We start from the raw sequence: 13,922 nt of genomic DNA on the forward strand, positions 1-13,922 counted from the left end.
TCCCAATCAATATATACAATCCCTGATTCCTAATAGAAAATATGCAGGATAAAGCATATAATGCTAGCTAGCAATTTCCAAACTTTTTTAAAAAGTTGTAGTAAAATACACATAATAAAGTTTACCATATTAACCATGTACAGTTCAGTAGTGCTAAATACATTTTCACTGTAGTGCAACCAATCTCCAGAACTCTTTTCATCTTGCAAAACTAAGATTCTACACCTGTTAAAAACATCTTGCAAAACTAAGATTCTACACCTGTTAAAAACAGCTCCCCCATTCCTCCCTCCCCCAGCTCCTGGCAACCACCATTCTACTTCTGTCTCTACAGACTTGACTATTGAGTACCTCATATAAGTAGAATCATACAGTATTTGTTCTTTTGTGACTGGTTTATTTCATCTAGCATAATGTCCTCAAGGCTTATCCATGTTGTTGCATGTATCAGAATTTCTTTCCTTTTCAAGGCTAAATAATATTCCATTGTATGTATATACCACATTTTGTCTATCAAGGAAGGGTTTTAAATACAGACGCTTGAAAACATTTACAGAACCATGGAAATGATCAAAGTTAGAGCAAGTGGTTGAATACAGGAGTTGGTAATTAGGTCATGAGTAATCTTTAGATGTCAGCTCGAGAACTGGCAGAATTATTAGGAGGCTTTTGTCCCTCAATCTGTCTTGAAAACACCTCTCCTATTTCAATCCACCTACACATACACCTGTTCACTGTGCTTATGTTTTCAATATTGTACCTTGGTGATTGGATTTTAGTGCATTATTTTTGCTAAATGATCTGAGCATATCTTATGCAGCCAAATATTTAATCAAAAGACATTTAAAGTACTTTAACAGCACAACTTAAACAGTATGTAACAACTGAGAACAAAATACTTAAGGTAACATGCATAACAAATTGTATTTATGCATAATGTAACCTGGAGGTAATAAATTTTATATTTTTTTAATTGAAGTATAGTTTATAGTATTTTTTTTGAACTTATAAAAAAGAAAACAAGATGTCTTACCCAATTTAATAAATAAAAAGCATATCCAAATGTTAGTGTAATCACCATGGTGAGTATCCCAACGTTCTTATACAGAGCACTGCTCAAGGTAAACTTACATAAGGATACACTCTCAATCATCAAATGAAGATTAAATTATATTCAAGAAATTAAGAAGCAGGAAAGCAGTGGATTTTAGAATAAGAATTTGAACAAGAGACTTCAACTTAATAATCAATTTTTAAAAATCAATTGAATTGTTTAAACAAAAAATCATTCTCTGAACATTTTGACCAATCAAGGTTTTACTGAATTTCATGTTGTCTCAGTTTTACATTGCCCAAAAGAAATGTATTTGGCGTTTCGGCTTAAGTATCAGTAGAAAAGCCAATACACCAAACTATCAGAAAACCACCACTATCTTTTCCTTTCATTAGGCCTCTTAAAAACGTAAAGCTTCTACGGACACAAAGTAATGAATAGTAGCATGGAAATTCATGAACTTGAAATAGCACTCCCCATTATCTAGCTTGACAGGGAAAACACCATTTAAAATGAAGATCATCTCTCTCTCAGGAGCAGAGAATCAATCCCATCACTCATTTTCACCTACAACTGAAATGTTCATTCTCGGCCTAGAAATGCTGAAATGACCTGTCAGACATATACTGCCAAATGGCAAATGCCAGGATTCATCCAGGCAATAAATCAGGTACCACAGTGACTTTGCTTAGAAAATATGCATTTCACACATATATACCAACTTCTCTAGAATTTCCACACATCCCCAGTACCATGATAATTAATGTGAGAGAACTGGTTGCTGGACAGTGATTAAGAGGATATACTGTTTTTTGGTTGGGTATCTTTTAAATTATCCAGATTCACATGACAACTATTTGTCAGTGCAGTCTTGGGTAACTAATAACTTGGTAGCCAATGCAAAGGGTTTTTCCTTCTTAAGCAAAGACACAACAAGGAGTAATGAACTTAAATCACTGCAGTAGACCTGGGAGACAAGAGAATAAGTAACAAAAGGAAAGTCTGCTCCACTGGAGGTCTAGAAAAGTGAATAAACAACCTGTGGTCATTTAAGTAGTTCTGCTCTAAAACAGTGATATAAACTGATCGAAGGAAAGAATTCCAAGAAGAATATATTTCTCCAGCACTGTACTACAGATTTTCCCACACATTCGTTTGAACACCCAAGCATTGCCTCTATGACCACAATCTCTGGTATAACAGGGAAAAAGAGTCTCTAAACAATTTAATTGTTGGGCCTGGAAGGCATGGAATTTCACCTGGCCAACAAAAGAACATGTACCCGGACATCCTGATTCTAAGAATTAATCATTTCTTTGTGTGCCAATTTTCTTTAATTACTCATCACAGCCTAAAATAGTTGGCCTGTATCCTTCATGATGAACAGCCCTTGTCTTCTGCCCAAAGATGTCTCTCTCACACTCCCCCAGCACACACACCTGTGTGGGGCCCTCTTGGGTCACATCTATGTCCAGTGGGAAAGCTTTTTGTACACATGGGATTATATGTAGTGTTCTAATGTACTGGCTGGGAAATACGTTACGGCTCTTAAACTAAAAAAAAAAAAAAAAAAAAAAAAAGTTTTTAAAATTCCAAATATTGACAGTGTTTCCTTGAAGAAGAAAAAGGCATGCCCTAGAAATGGCAGAAAGACATTCTAGAAAGAGTAGACTGATTTTATCAAAGTGCCAATCAAATCTAGTTTAAAAAAATCAGAAGGCAGTCACCACCAGGCCTGTTTTTATGTATATTCTTGCCCAGTGGACAGAGTAGGACTCCAGGTCCCAGGCCCAACTCTGCCTGAAGGCCAGGTGATCTTAGTTTACTCAGGTAAACTCCCTGAGTTCCTATATCTCCTTCAGGAGAAACGGGGACCTAATATGGGTTCCCCTTTCTCACAGTGTTTAAGGATGAAGTGAAATGATGTACATGAAAGCATTCTGCAAAGGTATCATTACATATGCAAGAGGGTGAAGTCAGTCTATCGGCACGCCACTGAATATGCTTAGAGTGTTAGGCAGGATTTCCAGACAATTTAGGTTAAGACACCTTTATGGCCACCCTGAAGATTTCTGCCTCCTAATTTTACTCTCTTAACTTCTTCTTGACAATCCACCACCACTGTCCAAAAAGCTGAGCTGCTAGTAGCCTGTGTGGAACACAAAATGCCACATTCTCCTATGCTGTATTCTCAAGCCTGCCCATCACACTTCCCCAAGCATTCAGTTTGAACACCCCACACCTGTGTGCCCCTCAGAAGCCATAAATTCACATTCACAAAGCAGACAATAGAAGGAATTTCATGGAAAAGATAAAAAATATGTCTTAGGTGTCAAGCGTCCTTGATGTGTGTAAGTGGCTATTTGCCAATCACTAGCCTTAAATATTAAGAAAAATATTAAGAGTCTCAATCAGTTTAATATTAATTAGAAATAAAGAAAAAACACTCCAAAATCATCATGGAACTGATCGGTAATAACTGACTCACATACAACTCTTAAGAACATGTACACGTAGTTTCCAAAATGAGAAAACTAACTCCCCTAATAGCCAACTGAGCTGGTTAGGAAATTGAATTTTGAGGGCTTCAATATGGGAAGAGGATAAAGCCTCAGCCCCAGGGTTATCACACTCTAAGGCAGCAGTGTGGAGGGAAAGCCCATCAATCTTCTCTTTCATCAGCAGGTCTCTGCTCCTTCCTAATACCAAGTCAGTGACAATACTCCACTTTTAGGAAACAGAAGCATATTCAAATATTCATTTGGGGCAGGGTGAGGGAGAGGGTGAGGGAGAGTTGTGGGTGAAGAGATTCAAAAGGACATGACCGATGCAGAAGTTAAACGGAATACATTCAACTTGCCTGCCAGTCTGGAGTTTGACAGTGAACACAAAACATTCACTAACAAAACTTTGCAGTCCTGCTTTGAGGAAATATATAGGAGTCCAGTAATTTGTCTTTCCAGGTGACCTTCATTCTTCTCTCCTCTCTCAAGTACACCTGCACAAAGATTCCCTTCGTAAAGCCCTTAATTATTATCAAGGGCTGTAACCATTCCTGTTGGAAATGCCAACTATCCAGTTTGCTGGTGCCTCATAAACTTGCCACTCTGCATATCCTAGTTACTGCCACTGCAGTTCTCTGAAAGGTACGTTGTGTATGTATTTAAAAGACAGGCTCTTGTTTTTCATAGCACAAAGGAAAACGGCAAACGACATCAGTCTGACACATTAGGAGTGCCTAGCAATAACAGGCACCTAAGTGTTTACTGAATTGAATAATGTATTAAACAGTAAAAAAAATACTGGTTTATAAAAGAGTTTACATCTATGTCCTACAGGAAAACCTAGATTTCAAAACATGGGCACAGGAATGAAAAAACTGACATCTACAAATAAATTGGGCACAGACTTTAGCTCCTATTAAAGAGAGTATTTTAACTTAAGTAGCCACAATCACTCTGTATTTCATTTTAAATGTCTACAAGTTGTCATTTTTAATCGTTCCTAGGCTTCTCACTATTTGATAATATGTAATTTCAAGTAGCTTTCTTTTTTTTCTTTTTTTTTTTTCCCGGTACGCGGGCCTCTCACTGCTGTGGGCCCCTCCCGTTGCGGAGTACAGGCTCCGGATGCGCAGGCTCAGCGGCCATGGCTCACGGGCCCAGCCGCCCCGCAGCACGTGGGATCCTCCCGGACTGGGGCATGAGCCCGCGTCCCCTGCATCGGCAGGTGAACTCCCAACCACTGCGCCATCTGGGAAGCCCTCAGGTAGCTTTCTTAATCTCACATATAATAAAAGTATCTCTTAAATGCAAAGATTATAAAGGAACCACATATTCTACTAATATTACATAAATAACAAATATTTTTTTTAATGCCCTTGTATTTCAGTTTGGGATAACTAATGATGCAAACTGTAACCAAAGGCTTATACCACAATGGGACCCAAATTTGCTAAAAATTAAACCTATTAGCCCAATATGAATCTAACACGTATTCCAGGCCTCTGGTTTCCCATATACAAAATAGTTTTGTCTTTTCTTCAATTTACCCCAAAGTGTATAGGATTAAAACAAAAATACCAGAACCTGGCTCATCCCAAAAAAGGAAGGGAACTGAGGTTTTCTTTTGAGAAAAGGGAAGGAAGACAATTATTTCTAAGTAAGAATATACTGAAGAGCAAAACTATATAATCAACAAACAGACAGTGATTTCCAGGGGTTGGGGTTGAGTGGAGAGGGCTGACTACAAAGGGGACTTCTGGGGGTGATGGAACTGTTCCATGTCTTGATCATGGAGGTGACTGAGTATACCGCTGTGTGCAACTGTCAGAATTCACAGAGCGATACACCTAAAGAGGCTAGATTTTACCCTATGTAAATTACACTGCAATAAGCTTGACTTTTCAAAAATGTTATTATGTCTAAAACAGTGTGCTAGGCACTGAATGATGAAGCCTAAATTCAAGTATACATTTCTCAAGGGCTCTAGACATAATTATCAAAAAACTTACCAGTAAATGGTTCAAGTTCAGCCTTCAGCATTCTATATTATTTTATTATTTATAGATATTATAAAATGATTCAAAACATGAATTAACATTATTACAAGATGTATTTTGAATCATTACCTGTTGGATCACATATATAGAAAACTACATGTAATATTTTTTTAAATGGACATATCAATATCTATTAAATGCTAATTATATTTTTAAGGGTTGAATTTACTACTAAATCTTACCTATTCCATATTATAAATAAACTGAGAAATGTAAATGATGATTAGATTCATTCACATCCCTCAGAACCACTACGAAAGATGTCCTAAATGTGTTTTTAATTGACTTCAGAGACTTATAGGACTTAAATGTTACAGGAGACTGGTGACTTCTGAAATAATGTTTCAGTAATTCAACTGAAAAAAAATGCTTGAACATAAAATGGAATCCTAAGGTTTATGCTTTAACACCTGCTGATAAACAGATCCTAACATTTCCCCCTCTTCTAGAATGTATGCAAAAACAGATTTTCTGCAGAAAAAAAAAGAGCCAAAGAATAAGTGCAACGTTCTTTTCATAGTCACAGTACATTTACTTTTTACAATACTCACAGCACAAATCTTTCTTTCCACATGTTCACTTTTTAAATAACAAACATCCTTCTCCACACACAAAGAAAAACAGCCACTGTGAGTTTAGAAACTTAGAACAAAAATAAAAATTCCTAATGGAATGCCCATGTAAATACTAGAAATCTAACTAAACAAAATCCTTCCTCAAAAGTGTTGTGTACCACACCAAAGCACAAAGTTGCTTTTTAAAAAGCTAGTAAAATTGAGTCAATCTTATTTTCCTAAATAGAAATTCACCCGAATCCAAAGTTTTGCTTTTCACACACACACACACACACACAAATATATATATATATATATATATACACACACACAGATTCCCTCGACTTAATTCTATATCCAGTATTAATTAGGCAGGAACGGGAAAACAACAGGTTAAGAGAACAGCGGCTGGGGTTCCTCGTCAGCAAATAAAACAAGCCCAGATGATCTCAATCTTACTCAATCCGCCCAGGAAAGAAGTAACTCCGCTTTCTGATATGATTAAGGTTTGCCAGTTAATACATTTAAAAATACTAGTCACCTGCCTGATACATGTACATCTTCCCAGGCCCACAAAACTCAAGCATGAAGTGCCCTGGTCAACTTTCCGACCGTCACCGTTTCATCCACGGTTGGGAAATCCGTAGAAAATACAGGAGTTTTGCCTTTTAAAAAACATGTATATTAGCACAGTCAACCCGGAGCTTACAGGCACAAACCAATTAGTTAACTTGCCAGCGTCTTGAGTGAAAATATTTAGTCAAAACATCAAATTTCTGTTTCCAGTAGTTTTCCAGACTGGTGGATTTGGCGGGGGGGGTTGGGGGGTGGCTTTTATTGTTCTCAATATTACTATTTTCCCATCGCTGGATTTCAAACATTAAATCAGACAAATCGCACCTTGACCTAAGGGGCACTTACCCTACTTGTACACACCCGCCTAGCAATCACTGAAACGCGGCACGTGCTTTTCCCGGACTAGTTCTGTTCCCCGCACCCGGCTGCGGCACCAGCTGCGGAGAGTGAGCGCACCTCGCGCAGCCCAGATCCCAAACGCAGCACCGGATGCCAGTCGCAGCCCTGGACGGTCCCGCTCTGGTCCGGCTCCCGCCGCCTCTTCTCTGCCCTGCAAGTTTCCAGAGGCGTCTGTCGCAGCCTCCGCTCTCCCGGCGGCCTAGCAGCAGGGGCGAGGGAGTGGGTGTCAGAAGGTCCAGTAGCCGGAGACACTGCAAAGATCACTAACGAGGAGCCTCTCCTTCCTTTTAAAGACGCGAGGGGCGGGAGGGGGAGGGGGGAAAGAAGCCCAGAGCCCACGTGACCACCTAGCCAGTGGCCGGGAGATCTCTGGAGGAGCCGGACTACCCGCCTCGCGATCCATACTCACCTGAGCGACGTAGGAAGCCCCAGGGTAGGGGCTGTCACCGTCGAGCGCCTCCCAGTCACCCGCAGGAGCAGCAAAGCACAGACGGCGCCCCTCCCCCGGTCTTGGATTTGGGAGGTCTGGGGCGAGGCCTGAGAATGTGCATTCCTAACCAGGTCCGGGGTGATGCTGAAAATGATGCTGCCGGGTTGGGGGCCACGCTTTGAGGGTCGGCTCCCCAGACCCTGAGCCACGTGAGTCTGAGAGGAGCTGGATGCTTTGGCGTCATTAAATACAGAAGTCTGACTAAGCATCTAGAGGTGAAACTATTTGCCCAATCGATTCCCAGCGGCAAGGGCAGCCTCGAGCCCCGGGAGAGGCAAAGCCACGCGGCATGGTCGGGAGGTGGAAGGTGTGGGTTCTCATCTTTCAAGGGCTGGCGGGGAAGGCCTTTCGCCCTAGAGCAAAGATCCCAGGAACCTCCTCAAACTCACCTACTGCAAGGAAGCGCGTGGGTGAAGGACGAGGGAGGGTAGGTGGTTCCGTGCTTCTCTGCGGAGACGCCCCTCTTCCCTGGCTCCGCCTCCGTCAAACTCTCTCCGCAGGCGAGCTCCCCCTGGTGGCAGCTTCTGTTCCCCAGGTCTGCACGGTACCTAAGCTCTCCTCACCCACCCCACCCGGCAGTGGTGCCCAGAGTGAGGACTAATAAGACTATTTGATAGTCACTAAGAAGCAACTTGCATCTTGATGGCAAAAATCGAAAAGAACGTAGCAGATGTCCCACAGGGCATTGTGAGACCCTAGTGCCACATTTGTGCCTAATTAATCATCAAACTACGGTTCTTGATGCGGTTGTGACTCCAGATCTCTGATGCAGGAAGACCAAAGGGGAGGGAAACTTTTACAGCGTTAAGTGTTGGGGTTTAACCAAAATAGCCTAGAGGGATGCTAGTGTGCTCTGGGTTTGTAAGAGTGAAGTCCACAGGTCCACAGGTAGCGGAGACAGTCTCCAAATGTGGAGAGCCACCTACCTTATAAACAATGGTTATCAAAAATTTGTACCCTCCCCACCTCCAAGGTTCATTAAAGCTTGGACTCCTGGATTCTTACAAGTTGTGGGGCAGAGTTTCCTGATTCTTGAGGCTGAGAACTTTGGACGGGAGGGTGTAGAGCTGACAAGATCCCTGTGGAGGATGGTAGAAGACAAGATGCTTATCTTTGCCAATCTCTGCTCCCCTGTTCCCTTTCCTGGGTTTTTCTCCAGGTGCCCAAATACCCGTATTCTTTTTCCTTCTTTCCACCTTAAGGAGAAAATTTTAAAGGATGGTTTTTAAAAATCAGTTCCATTTGGTAGTACTTGTCAACAAGATACCTCTGCAATGGAAATTATTATGAAGGAATTTCAGTCATGAGCCAACAAGCAGACAAAGATGATGTGAGGGTTAAGAAAACTGACATCTATTAAGTATCTGCATCATGCCAGAGAGTGTGCTAAGTGCTTGCACAGCATCTCATTTAATCCTCATTGACCCCACTTCTCAGATGAGGAAACTGAGGCTCACAGAGCTTATATCAGTTACCTGAAGCCATGCATAGTGAGGAAAGAACCCAGTAGCAACAATGCTTTCATAAACAGCTACCACTTATTGGGCATTTAGCCATGCTCCACTTTCTACATATTATCTCAGTTTATACACAACAAGCCTCTGAGTCAATTCTGCTACTAATTAACCCCATTTTATGATTGAGAAAATGGCCAGTCAGTGACTGAGAAGAACTTGAACCTAGGCCAGAGCCCAAGACTGTTTTCTTCCATACCACAGCTGCAATCAATTGGAAATGAAGATGGCTTGAATGTCAGGACATTATATCTCCTGCAGACAAGCCCCACCTTAAAGCCTCCTGCCACCTGTGAGAAAAGCTTCTGCTCAACCCTGGAACTAGAGCTCCCTGTTTGCTGTAGTGCTTCCTTCAGAAGTCATTCCACTCACAGGAACAGCATGTTCTCTTTTTAAAGACCCTCAAACACCCACAGAAGCTGTTTGTTACACAAGGAAACCCCATTGCAGGAAATATTAAGCAAAGAGAATGAATGGGAGTGAGTACATTTCCTTCTGACTCACCCTGTGGATCGAGAAAGATAATGGCACCTTAGGGATGGAACCTTTGCCAGGTTGAACGCAGAGAGTGGAGAGGGTGACTACTCCAACTCCCCCAAACCAAGACGAAAACTAAGAAGGGATTCCTGAAACAGTTAAGTACCATTAGCTAGGCCAAAAAGCACCTGAAATCTAGTGTTGAGGATGTGCCTCTGTTCAGCAGGGTCCCAGCCTCACTTCCACCTCACTCATGACCTGCCTAAGGAAGCACCCACATGGTATGACATTGAAAGGCTTTCCTCTCCCCCAAATATCCTACAACAAGGACTGAAGTCCTCACCATTCAGTCGTCCTTTGGAGTTACAGCATTGGATTGTTAAAATTCAGTTATGTTATATATGATGGGTAATATTAATTTACTAGCATTTATAATTACACTCATGAGATGAGCTTGCAAGATGAGCTAAATGTCACCTGGGAAATCAAAGGAAGTCAGAGTAAGAAAGGCACGTTTTGCTGTAGGAGAAAGGAAAGCATCTCCATTGGGGTGTACCTTCCTCATCTTTTCATCCCACCCCTTTTCTGTCTTGAGAAGCCAAGAGCCTAAGTAAAGTCAAGACCATGACAGCCCAGCAGAACATGTACACTGCCTCCCCCCACAGTGGTCAGCCTGCCTGTCAACACCGCCTGCACTGTGATTGCACCGTGCACGTCTTGTGTCTCTAGTACCCCCATGGTAGCATGGTGCCCATAGCACCCACCTAATACAACTCAGGCATTCAACAAGTACCTGCTGAAGGCTTCAACTTGGAAAGATCAGAGGGAAAGGGGAAGGATTTTCTGTAGCAAAGAAACTAGCAAGAGGCTAAATAAATAAAATCCTGTTGAAGACAAGAAAGCAAAAGCTGATGTGCAAAAGTGTATAGGTGGAGTCTTACAATGACTAGAAGAGTGTCATGGTATAGGATGGCTTGGGACTATCACTCTTCCTCTTCTCAGGCTGAGGCCAAGTGGGAGGATTTAGGTCCTGGGATGCTCCTACCTGCTCCAAAGAATAACAAGATCAGGATCCTTCTTCATATTATGTGGGTATAAATTGCTGTTTTAAGAGATCTGGGAGATAAAACCCTAAGGTTATGGAATAATAAAAGAGAAGGGAAAGATTCATTGCACCTGCAATAGCACATTTATTTGATGTTGATGAATTGGGAAGGTGGTATTACTAATGCAATGTATTAGAGGTTATCTCAGCTGCTCATGAATCAGGGTTCGTAAAATAGAATTTGATATTTGAAAGTTGAATTTGGGTAGAGCTCTTCAGGATCATGTCTTTTATAGAAATAAAAATGAACCTAATATTTATGCAATCTTTCTGGCCCCAGTACCACAATAGGCAGGCCTGCACAGATGGGTTCATTTTATTCATTTAATCCTCATAACAACCCTGTGGCCATCTCTGCTTTATAGATTGGGAAAATGAGGCACAGAGAGATGCCTTTTTTGGTGATATCACCCATGTGCATGTGGCAGAGTGAAAGTTCCAACCCAGTGTTATCTGTCTACCTGCTAATCCTTTGCTTTCTCTGCTGTTATCCTGTGATGTTTTTCTTATTTGTTATGTAAACTGAGGCATATTTGTCCTGTAGAGCCTGGTTATTGCTGAATGAATTTTTGCCAAGTTCTTGTCTAGGTCTGACCACCTGTGTGCATATTTACATAACTTTATTCTTTACTGACATGTGTTTGACTGGAGCCTCTAGTAAGGTGACCAAGGACATAAGCAGCAAGGTAGACCTAACCTGATACCGGGGCACACAGACCACAGGACAAGGTTATTCTGACCCTCAGTTGAAATGAACCACCTGGGCAGCCAGCAAGTGCAGCCAACTCCTTATAAGTCATCCTTATTTTTTTCAGTCTTGGTCTTTGACATTTGCAAACATACAGGTAAAATAACTTTTTGTCCTTCTACTGCTCCTTGAAGGTACTTAAATTCCACACAGATCTCTCACATACCTCGAGTTTCTAATTTTCTACCCACTGAAACCGAACGGTGTGAAGAATATACGTTCCTGTCCTCAGCCCCAACTCTGATTTAAGAAATTCTCTCTTGAGCTAGAAAAGCAACTAGCCCCTAGAGGTCACTGACGTGAATTTGAATACCCAGTTGAGAAAGAAAATGTTAAAGAACTGTTAGAAATGGTGGGAAATTGTAATATGCAATTTCACAGATGACTCAAATGCTATTCTAGAAATGCAGCTTCCTTACCTCTTCTGGCACAGAATAATATAATATTAATAACAGGTCAGACAGTGTAATATTCCCAGAAATAAGGTCAAAAAGGAGATAGGGGATAGACATACATGGCTTAAGGGACCACAGATTCTAATAAGACTGTCTGATTCCAAAGAGTTTAGAATCCAAAAAAACTAATTTTTTTTTTACTTGTAAATGTATTTGACATTTTCAAGTTCCTTGTTCATATCGTGGAAAGTTACTAGAAATGTCTCACATTGTCCTTTAGACCCACATCAACTAACATTCCAGGGACGCACATTGCATTAGTGGCTTTTTTATTAACATCGTTATTGGAATATAATTGCTTTACAGTGATGTGTTAGTTTCTGCTGTATAACAAAGTGCATTAGTGGCTTTTATAAAAAATATAGACCCTGTCTTTTGTGTACAGAGAGAAGGCGCTTCTTTCACATATGTTACTGCTTGAGCTGATGAGCCTAGCTGGAGAAATAAATGGTCTTCTGCAGTATTCAATCCCCTCCTTTGCTGGGAATTACAGCCAGGAAATAAACTTCTCCAGATAGTTCATATAGCCTCTGAGGTATTGCCAATGTTTTCTAACGTACTAGTACTCCTGCATTTTCCCCTTCTTTTTACAGATCTACATTTTTTTCCTATCCATCCAGGCAGTTTTGCTCACTAATCTCTCCTTCATGGTCCTGCCCATGTCCAGGCCACAGGCTTCCTCAGCTTGCTCCCACCCACCAGCCACAGCTTACTAAGAACTGCCACCCTAGGTGAACATTGACTTTTACAGTTAACAGATCACTTACGTGGCCATGTAATGCTTCATTTTCACACCAACTCTGTGACAATGATTTTATCCCCATTTTGCAGATAAAGAAACTTAAGTGAATTCTCCAGGCTTACAATTACAGGAACCCAGGTCATCTGACACGTCATGTAGATCCTTACATGCCTCCCCTCGACAGGTCCTGCCCATGTCCAGGCCACAGGCTTCCTCAGCTTGCTCCCACCCACCAGCCACAGCTTACTAAGAACTGCCACCCTAGGTGAACATTGACTTTTACAGTTAACAGATCACTTACGTGGCCATGTAATGCTTCATTTTCACACCAACTCTGTGACAATGATTTTATCCCCATTTTGCAGATAAAGAAACTTAAGTGAATTCTCCAGGCTTACAATTACAGGAACCCAGGTCATCTGACACGTCATGTAGATCCTTACATGCCTCCCCTCGACAGATTCGTTTCCTGCATTCCAAGCACTGGGGTCTCTGAATGTCCTTCATAATGCTACTGCTGGTATCCCTAGGCTTATGTCAGCCTGACCCCATCCCTTCCCTCTACCCTTCCCACCCTATGTCAGTCTAAAATACCATTCAAGGGAGAACATTATTGACAGCTTCTTTAGTGTTTTTTCACCTTAAAATTATTCTGACACTCGACATTACATTTATTCTTTCATAAAACACTCTTTTTCTGAGAATGCTTCTTGATGTTATGCATTTACATCTTTGTGAAAATGCCCCATTAACGCTAAAAAACAATAATGCTTTAAGTGCTCACCTGAAACACAAAAGCACGTGAAGGTGTCTACTCACAGATGATGAAGAGGAGGATGGAGGAGATGGAAGAGTCTATGACTGCCATTCATTCAACAATTGCTTGTAAACCCTCTATCTGCACTAATTCATTTAAACCTCAAAACAGTCTCACAAGGTACGTACAATTTAAGTTTCCATTTAACAAATGAGAAGACTAAGGCTCAGAAAGTTTAAGTAACTTGCCCAATATCGCATAGCTAGTAAAGTATGGGCAGAGGGGTCAAACCAGATCTGTTTCAGTCTAATGCCCATTCTCTCTGAACTGTTGATCTCCCTGAGGCTTTACACTTTAGGTAAAAAGAGAAGACAGATGCCTAAGAAATGACCTACAAGACCTGTTAAAAATGATAAGGGACAAATAAGTGGTGGAGACTGGGAGTTTTGCAAGCATTCGGAGGACAAGAAGTCACTGTCCTGTGTGTCTG

The 13,922-nt window shown here is 41.3% G+C and overlaps 1 protein-coding gene across 5 annotated transcripts in view; it reads right to left on the reverse strand.

Moving 5' to 3' along the window:
• ESR2 (estrogen receptor 2) overlaps positions 1–12,831 on the reverse strand; it is an 84,178-nt gene extending 71,347 nt beyond the window's left edge. For 2 of the 5 annotated variants that reach the window (XM_033422991.2, XM_033422866.2), the window contains exons 1-2: positions 7,554–12,830; positions 7,091–7,343 (exon numbers count right to left, since the gene is read on the reverse strand). The gene's annotated coding sequence lies outside the window, so the exon portion shown is untranslated. The other 3 variants (XM_049706391.1, XM_049706390.1, XM_033422926.2) reach the window with 3 other exon arrangements.
• Positions 12,832–13,922: the final 1,091 nt, after the last annotated feature.

This window comes from Orcinus orca, chromosome 2, assembly GCF_937001465.1.
Source record: "Orcinus orca chromosome 2, mOrcOrc1.1, whole genome shotgun sequence".
In the NCBI taxonomy this organism is placed as follows: Eukaryota; Metazoa; Chordata; class Mammalia; order Artiodactyla; family Delphinidae; genus Orcinus; species Orcinus orca.